This window comes from Bubalus bubalis, chromosome 22 (genome assembly GCF_019923935.1).
Source record: "Bubalus bubalis isolate 160015118507 breed Murrah chromosome 22, NDDB_SH_1, whole genome shotgun sequence".
In the NCBI taxonomy this organism is placed as follows: Eukaryota; Metazoa; Chordata; class Mammalia; order Artiodactyla; family Bovidae; genus Bubalus; species Bubalus bubalis.
Genome location: NC_059178.1, coordinates 23019246 through 23037187, shown reverse-complemented (window position 1 = coordinate 23037187; position 17942 = coordinate 23019246). Strand labels below are relative to the sequence as shown.

General features: G+C 46.0%; 1 protein-coding gene and 1 long non-coding RNA gene across 5 annotated transcripts in view; one reads left to right on the top strand and one right to left on the bottom strand.

The window, feature by feature from the left end:
* Nucleotides 1-15736, bottom strand: part of EPB41L3 (erythrocyte membrane protein band 4.1 like 3) — a 145959-nt gene extending 130223 nt beyond the window's left edge. Inside the window, exon 1 of one of the 4 annotated variants that reach the window (XM_044934714.2) lies at nucleotides 15386-15736. The gene's annotated coding sequence lies outside the window, so the exon portion shown is untranslated. Of the gene's footprint in view, nucleotides 1-12379; nucleotides 12530-14872; nucleotides 14933-15385 lie in introns of those variants that run through there. The other 3 variants (XM_044934715.2, XM_044934716.2, XM_044934713.2) reach the window with 3 other exon arrangements.
* Nucleotides 13899-17701, top strand: LOC112581427. The gene is made up of 2 exons (XR_003105987.3): nucleotides 13899-14385; nucleotides 17368-17701. It is a non-coding gene; the product is annotated as an uncharacterized LOC112581427 (long non-coding RNA).
* The last annotated feature ends 241 nt before the right edge of the window (nucleotides 17702-17942 follow it).

Sequence of the window (17942 nt, the reverse complement as noted above, 5' to 3'; positions counted from 1 at the left end):
GGGAAATAGATGGGGAAACAATGGAAACAGTAGCTGACTTTATCTTTCTGGGCTCCAAAATCACTGCAGATAGTGACTGCAGCCATGAAATTAAAAGACGCTTACTCCTTGGAAGGAAAGTTGTGACCAACCTAGATAGCATATTCAAAAGCAGAGACATTACTTTGTCAACAAAGGTCCGTCTAGTCAAGGCTATGGTTTTTCCTGTGGTCATGTATGGATGTGAGAGTTGGACTGTGAAGAAAGCTGAGCGCTGAAGAATTGATGCTTTTGAACTATGGTGTTGGAGAAGACTCTTGAGAGTCCCTTGGACTGCAAGGAGACCCAACCAGTTCATCCTAAAGGAGATCAGTCCTGGGTGTTCATTGGAAGGACTGATGCTGAAACTCCAATACTTTGGCCACCTGATGCAAAGAGCTGACTCATTTGAAAAGACCCTGATGCTGGGAAAGATTGAGGGCAGGAGGAGAAGGGGATGACAGAGGATGAGATGGCTGGATGGCATCACCAACTTGATGGACATGGGTTTGGGTGGACTCTGGGAATTGGTGATGGACAGGGAGCCCTGGCGTGCTGTGGTTCATGGGGTTGCAAAGAGTTGGACACGACTGAGCAACTGAACTGAACGGATCTGCTTTACCACTCAGTCAGCTCCCCTTTATCAACCAGGCACATTCAACTCACCATCCTGAACTCAAAGGCTCATCCAAGAACATGTCATTGCTGGCATCAAGAAGAAAGTAACATAACGGAAAACAAATTTCCCAATGGAGGGAGGACATTCCATTTCACCAATGCTTCTGGAATACCTGGATAGAGAAATTCCAGGTCTCCACCCTCCCCAAGAGTAGACAGGATACACAGATTCAGAGAAAAATACTGTCAATAAAAGAAGCAGAAAAAAGGGCAGTCATGAAAGCTTTCTTTTGGATAAGAAATTCTTCAAAACCAAGTTATAAATGATTTTGCTGATAGGATACCATGACTATCTATCCTTATATGTTGGAATCATTTTCTATGGCAATCCAAGTGGAAATTTATCATTTGTTTTCCTTTAATTAGAATGCACATCTAATCAAAACCTCACTATTGACTTGGTGCTTCATTAAAGAGCCCAGAAAACCAAGCACGCTTTGATTTTCCAGCACTGAATACAAAGAGTGAAAATGAGAGGTGTACGAATTATCTTCCAAATTACAAGAAAATGGAATATTCATCGGTAAGGAAGAGGGGAAAAAAAAACGTGTTTACCTTTGACTGTGCTAATAATGGAAGGGAAAGAAGGGGGCAGGCCAGATGGCATGTCTGGGAAGGTACAGATGATTGTGGAAGTGCTAATTCTTGAGGAGGGGGAAAATTATGATACTCTAATGAGCATAAAGAACTGCAAGTCCAAATTAATTGAAAATGACTGGAACCCAACTGTCACTCTGGGAAGCATGGCTGAGCTCACAGCTCAGAGCAGGAAGGTCTCGACCTGGTGCACACACGCCGGCTCCTTCACCTCTTGGCAAGATCCCTGGGGCCACACAGGCCAGCTTTTCCCATCAGGGGGCCTTACTTACTGAAGCTATATTTACAATTCAACATTAAATTACTCTGAACACAACCGTATCCACTAAATCAAAGGTTAAAGATGGATCAATAAAAAGTTCTCCTTCATAAGCTCACATCTTCTTCTTTTATTTTTGGATTGATAATGAAATGTGTTTGTTTTCTAAAAAAAAAGAAGACTCCTGCATGTATGTACAATGTAGGTTTATTCATAGTAGACAAACCACCACAACTAAAAGGTCCACAATAAAAACGTGGCAAATTCCTATCACATCATATCTTGAAGGACTCCTTCAGTTAGCTGGGTACTGAGCAGCACTGTTCTCAAAGCTGGGGTCCATGGTGAACAGAACAGATGTTAAGTCCTAGAACAGATGAAGCAGATGCTCTTGTTGGGGGAGGCACACGACAGACACAAACAAGTAAAACATATACTCATATGAAGAAAATGGATGCAGAGCAGGGAGTCAGTGCTGGGTGGGGTGAGAGGTGATGGGGTGCAGGTGCAGAGGCAGGACGTCTTAGGCTGATGGGCAGCAAGGACACTCATCCCTTGGTGTCTGTCTTGGGGAGGGGTGACTGATTCCAGGACACCCTCAGATATCAAATTCCATAGAAGCTCAAGTCTCTTATGTAAAATGGCACATGCTCAGTCACTCAGTCATGTCTGACTCTTGCTACCTTTCATGGACTGTAGCCTGCCAGACTCCTCTGTCCATAGAATTCTCCAGGCAAGAATACTGGAGTGGGTTACCATGCCCTCCTCCAGGGGATCTTCCTGACCCTCCTTTAGGGGATATTCCTGACCCAAGGATCAAACCCTCATCTCCCACATTGGCAGGTGGGTTCTTCACCACTGAGTCACCTGGGAAGCCTATAAAATGGCACTGTATTTGCTTAACCCCTGTACATCTTCCCATAGACTTTAAATCATCTCTAGATTACTTATGGGATTCCCTGATGGCTCTGCAGGTAAAGAATCTGCCTGCAATGTAGGAGACACAGGTTCAATCCCTGGTTCAGGAAGATCCCCTGGAGGAGGAAAATGGCCACCCACTCCAGTATTGCCTGGGAAATCCCATGGACAGAGGAGCCTAGCAGGCTACAATCCACAGGGTTGCAAAGAATCAGACACTATTGAAGTGACTGAGCATGCAGATTACTTATAATGCCTAACACAATGGAAATACTAGGTAAATAGTTGTCAGTACAATACAAATGCTATGTAAATAATTGTTGGGGGCAAATTCAAGTTTTGATTTTTGAAATTTTCTGGAACATTCTAAAAAAATTTTTTTTCAGTAACACCTAACACAATGGAAATACTATGTAAATAGTTGTAAATACAATGCAAGTACTATGTAAATAGCTGCTGGGGACAAATTTACATTTTGCTTTTTTTGAACTTTCTAGAACATTCTGAAAAAGTATTTTTCAATCCATGGTTGGCTGAATCCAGGGATACAGAGCGTGAAGATATAGGGTTGTACCATGTTCTGAGGTGGGAAGCACAATCCTGTTCAAGGCCTGGTGAGGAAGCCATGAGCTCTGGTTAAAGCATCAGTTTTCACCCCTAAGAACTACACCATGGGCTCTTGGAGGTCATGAAGCCTACAGGTTAACAAAGCTGCAGAGGGACAGGTACAAGACACTGTTTAAAGTTGCTTAAATGTGAACACTACCACAAATAATTTAGTGATGCTATAGAGAATCCTAGGACGAAGGGAGGTACAACTGCAGAGGAGAACACAGGGAAAGTAAGCAATTTGGTATAATGCTTTATCTCTTAAAAAGTGATGTTTTTAAGAGATAAAAACATCATTAAAGAGTGATGTTTTTAAAAAGTTTTATCTCTTAAAACTGGATATGGGATACAGAGGTGGTCACTGTACCTATTACTCAACTTTTTCAGGTATCAGAAATATTACACACTATTTCTAAGAGAGATCGTCACCCCATCTCGACGTCCTCTGAGATCTGAGTTAAAACCCACCCATGGGTCATCCTGACATGGATCTCTACGTAATGGACAAGGCTGTCCAGTATTTCTAATCTGCTGTGATCAATAATATTTTACCACTGGTGGAAACGTTTCTGGTACAAGGAGACAGGAAACAAATTAAGGGACTGGAAAAGCTGTCGTCACTTTCCTAGCTCTCAAACGACACATTCGAGCCTTTTAGGGTCCACAGACAAGGGCTGCATAGAAGGCGGCAAATCTACGTTCAGGGCTTTAAACAGTCAGCAGTGTCGCCTTAGACACAGCCCCTCATGCACGTAGGAGGCGGGCATTTTTAGCGATGTCACCTTTGCTTCTCAATATACTTCTTTAAAAAAAATAAAACGCCATGGATAACAGGACCTCATATATACAGGCGTGTAACTCACACCTCACCTGTACGTGGGAAAGATTCCTGGGGGCATGGGCTCCCCCAATTCCTGCTGCCCCCACCCCGACCTCTACCTCCAGCAGTTCGCTCCATCCTCAAAACCAAGGAAAGCAAGGAAGCAGAAACACCAGGTGCTCCCAGAGGAGACGGGTCCTACTCTCTGAGTCCCTGTGAGGCACCCATGTCACAGCAGCTGAACCAAAGCTGTTTCAGGCACAAGACAGCCTCGGTGCTCCTGGGTGCCCAGGAGCCCCGAGCACTGCTCCTTCCAAACACGCTTCCAGGTGTGTCTGCCCCCCATCCCCCTCCTCCTCTGCACACCCTATTCACTCACCCTCTCCCAGGCCTCAGCTTCCAAGGCATTAATAGCATCCTTTTGTAATGAGTCCCCAACTTGATCTAGAAGCTGGACCGCTCTGGTGTGAAAGCTACTGGACATCTCTCCCTGGATGTCCTGTGGACCCCATGGACCTCTGCAACACTGTCACCTCCCCAGTGTTCTTCCTGGATCCAGTCTCATCCCTTAGTCGTGTACCATGTCTGACTAAGCATCCTTTCCCCCTTGGCCTTTGTACCTGCTGGTCAGTCACCCCACAAACACCCCCTCTCTAGTCCACTCTGGATCCTACCAGACCCTCCCCTTCTTCTCCGCCACATGGTTATGTGGCCACTCTTCAGGTCTAGGTTAGACCTCACTCCCTTCTGCCAGGACCACATCTCAAGTCTGAGTGGTGAGCTTCTTGGGGAGAACTTGGAGCCCGATGCCCCTTTCACAGGCAGTGACAGCTCTGTGCCCTGGGGGAGCCCAGCGAGTGGCTGCTTCTTATTTTCCCTTTTGCTCTGTCGCTGACACCGGCACAGTGCTAATGCAAAGTCCTCAGGATGTATTTCATCATCAGGAGAAGGAATGAAGGCACAGGATGGTGGGAGCAAAGCATGGAAGAAATCCAAGATGTTCCTTCAACTAAATGTCTGCTACCTTAACTCACTAAAAAAAAAACACTGATTATCATCATATTCTACATCTTACAGCTTGAAAATTGGATTGGATCAATGGAAAAGTACCATTGGCTCATGACGGCAACAAAAACAGAGACGTTACTTTGCCGACAAAGGTCCATCTGGTCAAAGCTGTGGTTTTTCCAGTAGTCATGTACAGATGTGAGAGTTGGACCATAAAGAAGGCTGAGCGCTGAAGAACTGATGTTTTCGAATCGTGGTACTAGAGAAGACTCTTGAGAGTCCCTTGGACTGCAAGGAGATCAATCAAGTCAATCCTAAAGGACATCAACCCTGGACATTCATTGGAAGGACTGATGCTGAAGCTGAAGCTCCAACACTTTGGCAACCTGATGCGAAGAGCCAACTCATTGGAAAAGACTCTGATGCAGAGTAAGATAGAAAGCAGAAGGGGGCAACAGAGGATGAGATGGTTGGATGGCATCACTGACTCAATGGATATGAGTTTGAGCAAACTCCAGGAGACAGTGAAGGACAAGGAAGCTTGGCATGCTGCAGTCCATGGGGTCACAAGGAATCAAACACAACTGAGCGACTGAACTACATGAAGGTGATGCCGCAGGAAGGAAGGGTTGTTCTACACTTCTACATCAGAATTTACATCTCTGAGAGGTCCAGAAGCTTTTTAGTCAAATCACAAATCCAAGTCTTTGGACACCTTTCGTGTGCACCCATGAGAAGATGAACTGGGACACAGTAAAGTTCTGGGTTCGGGTGAACCGCATTTGCAGTAAGAATTCAGAAAAGGGGGGAGAGAGTCCCTTGGACTGCAAGGAGATCCAACCAGTCCATTCTGAAGGAGATCAGCCCTGGGATTTCTTTGGAAGGAATGATGCTAAAGCTGAAACTCCAGTACTTTGGCCACCTCATGCGAAGAGTTGACTCATTGGAAAAGACTCTGATGCTGGGAGGGATTGGGGGCAGGAGGAGAAGGGGATGACAGAGGATGAGATGGCTGGATGGCATCACTGACTTGATGGACATGAGTCTGAGTGAACTCCGGGAGTTGGTGATGGACAGGGAGGCCTGGCATGCTGCGATTCATGAGGTTACAAAGAGTCGGACACGACTGAGGGACTGAACTGAACTGAATACAGGTTGAGATCAGAGGCAGGTGTAGGTTTCATAAACGCCGACACTTCAACGAATTTTGGAAATGTTCTCTAAGAAAAAGATAATACAGTTTGAATTTAAACAAGTATAGGCTCCATTCAGAGAAGGCAATGGCACCCCACTCCAGTACTTTTGCCTGGAAAATCTCATGGATGGAGGAGCCTGGTAGGCTGCAGTCCATGGGGTCGCTAAAAGTCGGATATGACTCAGCGTCTTCACTTTCACTTTTCACTTTCATGCATTGGAGAAGGAAATGGCAACCCACTCCAGTGTTCTTGCCTGGAAAATCCCAGGGACGGGGGAGCCTGGTGGGCTGCCGTCTGTGGGGTCGCACAGAGCCGGACACGACTGAAGTGACTTAGCAGCAGCAGCATAGGCTCCATGAGTTTCATGCATGGTTAAGCCCACATCTGAGTGGGAAGGTTCAAGAAATCAAACTTAAGAGAAAGAAAAGAATGCATGGTCTCAGTAAAAATCATATCACAAGAAAGGTAAGGTACAAGAGAGGGCTTGGTGAGTATAAAAGCTATGTGCTCAGTAGCTGGGCTTCCCTGGTGGCTCAGACGGTTAACAGTCTGCCTGCAATGCAGTAGACCTGAGCGCAATGCCTGGGTTGGGAAGATTCTCTGGAGAAGGGAATGGCAACCCACTCCACTGTTCTTGCCTGGAGAAAATCATGGACAGAGGAGCATGCCTGGGACTACAGCCAGGCGCTGTACGAGGCCCAAAGACACGCAGCTGATGGAAGATGTGATTCTTGCCTGGCACTGATCACCACCTAAGGGTTGATGTCTCACTTGCAAAGGAAGGGTGCAAACAAGAAGGAAGGACTTAACTAAATGTTAACCGTCCCCAAGTTACAGTATCTGAAGCAGTCCTCTACACCCATCAACACTGTGACCTGGTCCTGCTTCAGAACATTCATCCCAATCTGAAATCCTATTTGCGTATTGCTGGTCCCCCAGCTTGAAATACAGCATCCAGGAGAGCAGAGGTGACTCCAAGATGGTGTCTGAAGGCACCTGCAGAAGGCACAGTGAGAACTGAAAGGCTATCTGCTGGGGGTGGCAACCTGCTGGGTCTCTACTGAGACTGGGCCATAGCATCAGACAAGCTTCTGAAGACCCTTAGGCTGCATCACAACTGTAGGTCCAAGGACTGGAAGCTCCCTCTTTTTTTTTAATTTATTTATTTGGCTGTGCCAGGTCTTAAGCGCAGCATACAGGATCTTTAGCTGCAGCATGCAAACTCTTAGTTGTGGCATATGGGATCTAGTTCCCTGAGTAGGGATCAAACCCGGGCCCCTGCACTGGGAATGCTGAGTCTTAGCCACTGGACCACCAGGGAAGTCCCCTGGAAGCTCCCTCTTGAGTTCATTTTTCTTTGCTGTTGCTTTTGTTGTTTAGTCACTCAGTTGTATCCAACTCTTTGCAACTCCATGGACTGTAGCCCACCAGGCTCCTCTGTCCTTCACTATCTCCCCGAATTTGCTCAAATTCATGTCTGCTGAATCAGCGAATTCATTTTCGGATCCTATTAAATCAATGCCTTGTTTTGTTGCCCCCATATGAAAGTTAAGAATCTCACAATATCTTGAAAATATCTGTAAGACCCAAAGTACTCAGCCTGATTTTGATCAGCAGATCACATTTTCTCATAGAAGCATCTCTGCTTCACTGACTTCACTCCATTTTTCTATTTTCATCGTAAGGAGAGAAAACTAACCTCAACTGAAGATGTATTAAAAAGCCACATATTTTCAATTAGACATTCATTTCATACTCCAGACCATTACACTACATGATTATCATCCCTACTTAACAGATAAGAAAACTAACCCTTAATCCTACTTCCTTAACCTTGTAAATTTTATATTCATTTCCTAGGGCTACAAAAGTGGTAAATGATGGATCAGCCATAGAGAAACCCAGACAAGGGTCTTTCCTCCATGCTAAGCATTCTCACAATCACTAGGACTATTTATTTCCAGTGTATTATCTTTATTAAGACACTAGCCAGTAGGGCTTCCCTGGTGGCTCAGTGGTGAAGAATTCGCCTGCAATGCGGGCGACTCAGGTTTGAGCCCTGGGTTGGGCAGATCCCCTGGAGAAGGAAATGGCAACCCACTCCAGTATTCTTGCCTGGGAAATCCTGTGGACAGAGGAGCCTGGCGGGCTACAGTCCATTGGGTTGCAAAGAGTCGGACATGACTCATCAGCTAAACAACGACAGGAATCCGTGTCTATTAACTAGACACTTGTGATGTACCAGGTACTACGTGCAGTGCTTTGCATGTACTGCATCATTTAACCCTCATAACCTAGGGATCTCAGAGAAGGTGATGGCACCCCGCTCCAGTACTCTTGCCTGGAAAATCCCATGGATGGAGGAGCCTGGAAGGCTGCAGTCCATGGGGTCGCTAGGAGTCGGACACGACTGAGCAACTTCACTTTCACTTTTCACTTTCATGCATTGGAGAAGGAAATGGCAACCCACTCCAGTGTTCTTGCCTGGAGAATCCCAGGGACAGAGGAGCCTGGTGGGCTGCCGTCTATGGGGTCACACAGAGTCGGACACGACTGAAGTGACTTAGCAGTAGCAGCAGCAACCTTGGGATCTAAACATTATGGCCATTTTGTAAGTGATCAAATAGACTCAAGAAGTTAAGAGACTTGACCCACGTCACACAGCAACCACATAGCAAGCCTAGGAGCCCATCCCAGGGCTGTCAGATTCCAAGACACACATTGTTATTGTTGTTGTTTTAGTCACTTCTCGGGTGGGTGGTAAAGAATCCTCCTGCCAATGCAGGAGATACAAGAGAAGAGGGTTCAGTCCCTGGGTTAGGAAGATCTTCTGGAAAAGGAAATGTCAACCCACTCCAGCATTCTTGCCAGAAAAATTTCATGGACAGAGGAGCCTGGCAGGCTACAGTTCATGGGGCCACAAAGAGGAGCACACGACTGAGCAACTGAGCACAATTATTAACAGTAGCCTCTAGACAGTGCAGTTTCTTCTGCTTGTCTTTCAATATTATTAGAAAATATTTTACAGGGAGTATGCATTATTCTTAATACCTGAAATAACAGAGAGGTTTTAACTGGAAGGATAAATAGGAATGAAAATCATTCCATCTTCTGAACATTTCATTTTCCACCCTAATCAGTCCAAGAGTAATAATTAAACTTCAACTAAATATGATCATGAAAAATACGTCATGAGTTGCCAAAATATCAATCGCTGAGAGGAATTAGCATTACATACAATTTCTGAAATTTTTTGGATTACTCCTTTAACAAAAGGTCATCTGTCCCCAGACTCCTGTTCTTCCAATACACCCTACATTGATCACTAGATGAACACTTTCCTTCCTACTCCACTACTTTCAATGGCTCCCTAGTACCTAGCAAAGTGCAAAATGTTCCTTAGTCTCATATTCACCGTAAGGCCCCACACTCTCTCCTGAGACTCATCTCTTATTACTCCACAGGGTGAAGACTACATTCCAGTCACCTTGAGGCCTCCTAACTTTCAGAGTGTTCTACCTGGAATATATTCTCAATGACTAGTCAAAGTCCAACCATCTTTCAAGGACCCAAATGGAAAAGCCAAACTTGAAAATGAAGACCACTCAATAGATTTTTCCTACAGAGGGATGCTCCTCAGTTACCAAATACATAGAAGGGGGCATGTGAATAAGCACTGAACATCACAGAGCATTTTTAAAATTTGCATAGCCAAGTACAAACCCTATCTCATAAAATTCATGACACTGTTAATTCTAAGAAATAACACAATACGTAGCACTCTGCCAATTAAGTGGTGACTCATATGTTCGAATTTTAATTTTCTAGATATTTAGAGAACTCTTTTACACTTAATTACATATTCTCTGCATGCACAAAGAGAAACAAAATAAACTAGCCAAGGTACTCAAAAAAATTCTATTATAGGTCAAAATCGAACTTTCTCAAATTGCATGCTGATTCAGTTACCGTGATCTATGCCTTTACACAGGAAATACCACCTATGTTTCTTCATGGGTGATGTGCTATTTCTTATGCGTGCTCCATTATGTCTCCAAGATTTCCTTCCAATCAACTGACACCCAATCTCCAATTTTTGATGTCTGCATCTTTATCAATGAATTCAGTTGCCAGCTTTCTCTCTGCCATATGGCTGAGAGCAACTGTAAGACATATCCCAATTTCAGAGATGTGCAAATGTGGAAAAAAAAAAAAAAAAAAAAGGTTTGTTTTAGAGAAAGGATGAAATGTGGAGCTTGACTAAAACACAGAGAAAGTCACTACTGGAGAATGTAAATACAACATATATAAAAAATGACCAAAGAAGAGAGATCTACATAGATGGCTAATGGGAAGCTGTTATAAAGCATAGGAAGCTCAGCTCAGGGCTCTGTGATGACCTAGAAGGGTGGGGATGGGGGAGTGGGGTGGGAGGCAGACTCAAAAGGGAGGGGATATATGTATGCATATGGCTGATTCATTTCACTGCAGAAACTAACACAACATCTTAGGGCAATTATATTCCAATAAAAACATTAAAATAAAAAAATTTTTAAGGAGAAAATAGTTTTTCTCTTCTTAGTTCAACATCAAGATCAATATGATGGCCCAGCCCTCATTCCGCTTTTGTCTCCCTCCATCTGATCCCTCTCCCTTTCTTCTGAGTACATCTGCTCTACTGATGTCCCCATGACACCAATTAGAGATGGCAGGAAGGGAAGCAGGCTGCCTGCCCATCTTCTCTCAAAGAAGCCGTCCTTTTTTCTCACGGTACCTGCAGTATTCTCTTCTTGGATCAGACAAAACCTCTAGAACCTACCTAATCTGAGCTGTGGCCAGAGCAGCAAACTTGTTATGAAGAGGACCGTGTGGTTAGAAACAGCTGCATACAAGAGTCTGAACATTCTCATTTTTAAGGAAGTGGCCATGCTTTTTAAGCCTTGTCAACTATTCTTTAATAGTGAAGCATAAGTCATATATGGCCTCACTTCTTAATCCAATTCCATAAATATTTACTCAACATCCTACGAGTTTAGATCTGTGCTGGTCTGGGAATAAAACTCCAAGCAAAAGGAAAATAAGTCCCTCCAAACAACAGGCACTCATTCAGTTTAAGTGGAGAGAAAAAAACAGTGCATGAGGCAGAGGAAGTATCCCAACTGTTCTCTAGATTGAATACAAACCTTTCTGCTTTTGCTTTTTTTTTTAAAGTCTGTAAGGAAGGGTTATAAGAACAGTGCATCAAAATGTCAGCCATCTAAAAATTAAGTTGTCAGCTTTTTCCTCTGTACTGCAAATTACCAAAGAATTAGGGGTTTGGCGCTAATAGAAGCTTACAATTGTGAAGTGTGCAATTTAGCCAATCATGGTTAAGTCTAAAAATGCAACACCAAAGACGTTTCAACGAATTGAGCTGCAGTTCTGGTACTTAATTTCAACTTCTCTATTTGAGCTATCCTTCCTTTTTTTTTTTTTAATTTTCCTTCCCTTTTGCGTTGGCAATGTGTTCTGGACAGTGACACGGTTAAATGAGAACTGCTCACAGGTCCCACGCACATAATATCCTCACATGAGAAAAGGTCAGTCATCTTACTGAAGAGGTGGCAAGAAGACCCCAAGCTGCAGCTGTTCTGTGGGTCTCCTTTATGCTCGCATCACATTCAAATCAGGAATCACAACAGGAAACTGATTTATCACAAAGTCGGGTGCGGCCTGTCTGGGATCATCTCTGCACTAGAATGCTCAGTTCGGAGAATTCAAAAGTGCTAAATTATAAAATCGTCTACACATAAACCAAAAACTTACACAGAAATCAATTACTCCAAATCACTGCAGGTTATCTTCTACACTTGTGAAACCTCTTGCTTTCTTTTCCCCATTTTTTTTTTCTAATTGCCAATTGCAAACACATCACTGGAAAACACATCAGATAGAACACTGTCTACCCAGAAAGAGACTGTATCTCGACAGACACCACTCCACACACTTTTGAAAGACAAGACTAACCACTTACACCAAGAATTTAGCAAGAATGCCACTTAGGTACAAAAGAAGTAAGAAATATACTGACTCTATTCTCTGCATTAATATATACTCGTTAATTAAACATGATTTTTCAATGGCCCTCCTAAAAAACGAACAATATTTTCCTTAATGGGAGGAAGAGTCAATAATTTCTACTACTGCACACACACACACAAACGCTCTGCTTCCTTAATCTATGAAACACACTTTCCCATGCAGGCTTGCATCCGTATCTCATGCTTCAAACAATACCTTATGGTGCAGTTCAACTGGAGAAAGGAGAGCCTCATTCATGGATCAGGCAAAGTTAACGCCGGCAAGATGCTTCAGACGGTCTGGTGTTGCTGCCCCACCCTTGTTTCCTTTGAGCCATAGTGATGTCACAACACCAGACAGGGGAGGGCAGTGACTTCACGGCTCCAGTCCCTGCTTCTGAGCACACAATTCTCTGCAGCCAAGAGGAATCAAATGAGAGCAGAGCTCTCCAGGAGTGCCCCACGAATTCTCAACAAGCTAGCAGCTGTGTAGCCTTCCGAAAGAAAGAGATGCTGCAGTGATACCATCAGAGATCTCTCTAAAGGAAGCGGTGCCAGAGATAAACCTGAGTCATGGTTTTCCATAGTAAGTCTCTATTTCACGATAAAGCTGACGTTCACAGGAAAACAATGGTTGGGTCCTTAGAAGAGGCTGGGGAGGAAAGATGACCAAGGAACTCGAGGACTTAAGTAATCTCCATGAGAGTCAAATTCTCAAGGAAAAGAAACATGTCTTTATTTTTCAGCTCACTCTTGGAGTTCTATTTTACTGGAGAGGCCATGAATTCTATTTTGTGAATTTTAAGGCTTTTTTTTTTTTTTTTTTTTTCAAAAAATCACTAACTTAAATACACAGGATAGTATGTCCCTGCCATAATAACCCAACAAACTGTAAATCAAGGAAGGATTCACAAAATACTGACATCATAACATTTTTGGTTCATGAACAGTTGCCTCCCTTCTCCTTGGGCAGCCCCTTAATGCATTTGACCAATGTTTCAAGACCAAGGTATGGACAAGATAGCTTCTGATCAAGTTAAAAAAAAAAAATCCCAGGTCTCCTATTTCAACACAATTCAAAGTTGGCCCAAATCCAAGCACTGTACAAGAATTGACAAAACCTGCTTTTAACCTAAATCGCATTGGTACAGAAGAAATGACTTAAAAATGAAATGTAAACAGCTCTCTGAGATACTGACCTTTGACCTCCATCTTCTCAATCCTTCAGCTCCAAGGGGTTTACACATTAAATAAAGCAGCCACTCTTCCCGCTACTGAGAAATCATTCAGAAAACACGTTCTGCGCTGCCAAAATTATTTGCCTAAAGTGTATTAGCTCGATAAACTGTGCAGTAACTCGTGCATCTGGTATGTTGCTTTTCTAAACCACTAGAAAATCATAATGCAAATGAGACTATTTAGTATTCAGCTATTTTATTTTCATCAATGCCTTCTGAAATTAACAAATTAAAGTCAGGCTTCTCAATATGGAATTTATTTCCTCTCGAAATGACTTTGTTACTCCAACTAAAGTTTTGAAAGTCTGATACCAAAATTAACGTGCATTTTTTAAAAAAGCTTTTTGATCCAAGATACGAATCACCTCCCGTTCCCCAGAGTTTACTCAAACTCGATGCGCTCTTTTTCCTTAATAGGGCTTTTCTGCTCAATTTGCTGTATAATTGCTGCGTCTAGGGTTCCCAGATCATAAATGGAGGTTTACCATTTTTGTTTGAGACATTAAAAATCAGTGTAAAATTCAAAAAGACTGTTTTTAGTGCTTGGTTGATCTGATGGCTCTTCTACTAGGAAAGTTAATGCTACCAGGATAAACTCCAACACACACCTGGCCGCCCCAGAGACCCTAAAATGGACCCCCCCCCCAAAAAAAAAAAAAAAAAGGAAGAGCGGGATATCTGCAAAAACAATTCCGCCAGACTGAGGTTAAAAAAAAAAAAAAAAGCTGAAACACCAAGTTAAACACGAAAATGCAAGCGACGCATGACAGGGCTGCCTGGCCCTCAGGATTTCTCAGGCCGGCCGCCAGGCGTAATTAACAACACATGTTCTCTTTATCTTTCTACGTGTTCTGCAACCATCTCAACTTTAACCCTGGGCTGGGACTGAAGGAGAAAAAAAGCCCTAGACAACTTGGGATCCGGAAATCTGAAAACCGAGGAGACACCGCTCCCGCGGCGAAGGACCACAGGGGCAATAGACTAGGTAACCACACCCACCGCATTGCAGAAGCCGTGAACTTGGTTTGGGGGAGGGGGGCGGGAAGGAGGGGAACGAGGGCGAGAGAAGAAGGGAGACCCCAGACAGCGGGGGCCCCCGCGGCAGGCTCCGGGAAACACCCGCCCGGAACTGGCGGAGACCCCGACTCCCGGAGTCCCGAGCCCCGCGCCCCGGCCTCCCCGCCCCCAGCCGCCGCAGCGCCGCCCGCGCACACGCCTCCCGGGGCAGTGCAGCCTCACAGGCGCCAGGTGAGCTGCGCCGCCCCCGGGTCCCTGGCTCCGCAGGTGTCCGAGCATCCCCTACCCCAACTCCGCACCCCGTTAGGAGGACGCTGCCTCCTCCCCCTCCCCGGCCACCCCGCTGCAGCCTCCGCCGCCGTCCGGGGGCCGCCGCCCGCCCCACTTCGGCGAAGCGGACAAGTTACATAAAAGCGGCGGCCGCTTGGAGCGCAGATGCTTTTGTGCGAGCGCACCTTACCGGCCCCGCGTCTGCCAAGCCCCGCGCAGACCCTCCGCCGCCGCGCGCAGGCTTCCCCGCGCCCCGGGCGGCGCCGCAGTGTCGCCCCCGCCCCCACCCCACCCCGAGGGGTAACTCAAAACATGGCGCCCGGGACGGGGGGAGGGCTCGGAAACTGACCGAGCAGGGGCCAGCCGCCCCTCTCGGCCGGAGTTCCGGGGGAGGCCCCCGGGCCGGAGGCCGGGGCTCGGGCCGCGCGCCCGCCCTGCGATGCTGCAGCGCAGGGCGAGCGAAGCGGGCACGTCCCCGGGCGCGGCACCCCGGCTCGGCCAGGCTGTTGGGGTCGGGGGTCCCTGCGGGGGTCCCGGCGGGCCGAGCGGGAAGGGTGCCCGGATCCCGCGGTTCGCGCGGCTGAGCGGCGCCGCAGCCACGCGCCTGCCCCCGGCCTCCGGCCAGCCCTGTGCCCCCGGCGACCCTGCGCCTCCCTCGGCCCCCGCGGCCCCCGCGGCCCCGCAGGCAGAAAAGTTACCTGGGCTGGGCCGGGGGGCCCGGGCGCGCGGCGGCGGCGGCGGCGGGGGGACCGGCTGAGGCGCGCGTCCTCGGCGCGGCGCGGAGGCTCGGGCGTGGGGAGGCAGCCGTAGACGCGGGCGCTTGCCGCGCTCCCCGCCCCGCTGGCAGGAGACTCGGGAGGCTCCGCGGGCTGCGGCGGGGCACACGCCCAGGGACGCGCCCGGCCCGGCTCGGCCGCGGGGGAGGGGGCGCTGGGGACTTCAGGGCTGTCGTGCCGCCGCCTCCGCCTTCATCCCGGCGCGGGGTCGGGCTGGGGAGGACGCCTCCCAGACCGCTGCCAATCGCCTGAGCCTCCGGGTTTCTACAGCGATCACTGCCGGGCTCTCTATCCGCCCCCACCCCCACCCCTCCCAGACACCCCCGGGAGAGTGGGGGGAGGGCGTACCTGACCTTCAGGTGAGTTATTTACTGGCTTGGGGACTGCAGGTTCCCCCCACCCACCTTTTTGAAAGAAAAAAGAAAAAGAAATCAAATTGGCGGTGTTTTGCACCGGGTTGGTGTCCCAGAAAGACTAAGTTAATGGAGAAGATCTGAATTAGAGGTTGAGGGAGGTTTCCTGTTTTTCAGGAAGCCTGCTGCTCCCCACCGTCTCCCCATCCCCAACCTAAAGCTGCAGTTACAGGTGGTCTTCCCGGCCTAATGGGAAGTCATAATTGATAACGCTTCCCACTGAAATGGCGGGGGTTGGGGCGGGTGGGGAGTGGTTTGCAGGCAAAAGAAATTATTCCTATTTGTCTCGCAATATCACAGCCCTAGCCAAGTAACCAAGGCACATTTATTAAAATGTTTAAGGGCTTCTCCAAATACTCCTAGTCACCTTTCTGGGAGCTCACCGACTCATTCAGGGAGGGAAAAAATGGATTTACACAAGTACTGCGTTTACTATCGAGTGCTAGATAAGTGGTGCACAGTTAAATGGCTGCGGCAGAGCTTCTGGACCGGGTCTGTCGGTAACCCCGGGTTTCCAGGACAGGGAAGTTGGCAATAGAAAGAGAGGGCTATACAGTGCAGGGAACCATATTCAATGTCCTGTAATAAACCTGATGGAAAAGAATAAAAGGGAGGGGCATTTTTCAGACTGTATTAGAGACAGTTGGAAAACCATGGTTCCTGTGTTTCTGTGGAGTTTATGGGCCTGCATTCTTTAGGTTTGCAGCTTTGGGAAATTTTGAGGAAGAAAATGTGACTTGAGTCATGTCATAGGAAAAATATTCTGATAACACTGCAAAAACTAGAAAGGATGGGCAGACAGGAGGTGAGTATGGCATTGTTCCAAGGACCAGAGATAACAAAGACCTGAACTGTCTTTTAAGTGACAGACAAAGGTGACAGTTCAAATACTGGTTGTGCTTGGTGATGACCTATGTTAATTTCCTATGGGGGCCACAAGAGTGTTTAGAGAGATATATACACATATATGTAACATCTGTGCATATATGGTGGTGTGTGTTGCATATGAGATCTGTGAATAAAGAAAGGATTCTTTTTCCTTTTTTATATATCCACACTAAACCACTTTCCTTTAAAGTGGACTTGAACAAATTGTATTGTTTACAGTATACACTGCATTGGCATTATCACTGGAGATACAGATGGTTTCATATTTTCATTCATTTTATTGCAGTATTTTTGCTATTTTTTTTTTTTAATTGAAAGCGAACCGCTTTCTCCCTGACTGATGAATCTTGGATCTTTCTAGTGATGGAAAAAATCAGCAATAGTGTATGAAGGTCTATTTTCTTGGGAGAAAATGTTCAAATACTAAATATTAGTTTTAAAAGTTAGAAGTACCTAACTATTCATCCTAATACTGCATGAATTCAAAATTTGGAGTAAAAACCATCCTGCTTCATAATTTAATAGTTAACCTGGGAAGCAATTATTATGAAACTCTTTGGGCTTGACCAAGGCTCTCTACTATTTTTTTTTTTTTTTTCCTAGCACACACGTGGAGAAAAAGAAAGGCCAAACAAAAATTCAGGAGCATCACAGAGCTAGCTCGTCAGTACTTGCTTGTATCTCTGTAATAAACACTCTTCTTTCTACCTTGTGAATATCATGCCAAAGCCGCTGCTAGTCATCTGTCTCCCCACAGTGCCTCACTGGGTACATTGCAAGCAAGCAGTGAACACTTTCGCTAAATGAATAAATGGACATGGAATAAAGAACTAAGTTGTCACTTGGACGGTTCTGTTTCCTCACAAAGGACTATTTCCAAAATGCTTATGTTTAAAAGCACTTAGGGTTCCACAAAATAAAAAGACACTATCACATACTAATGCTGTTTAGTATCTGACTCTTTTGTGACCCCATGGACTATAGCCCACCAGCTCCTCTGTCCAGGCAAGAATACTGGAGTGGGTTGCCATTTCCTTCTCCAGGGGATCTTCCCGACCCAGAGATCAAACCTATGTCTCCTGCATGGTCTTTACCACTGAGCCATCACATATTAATACCTGCTGAGTAAAAACAATAATATAAAGTATGCTTATGAATTATAACTCTCTTTGGGAAAT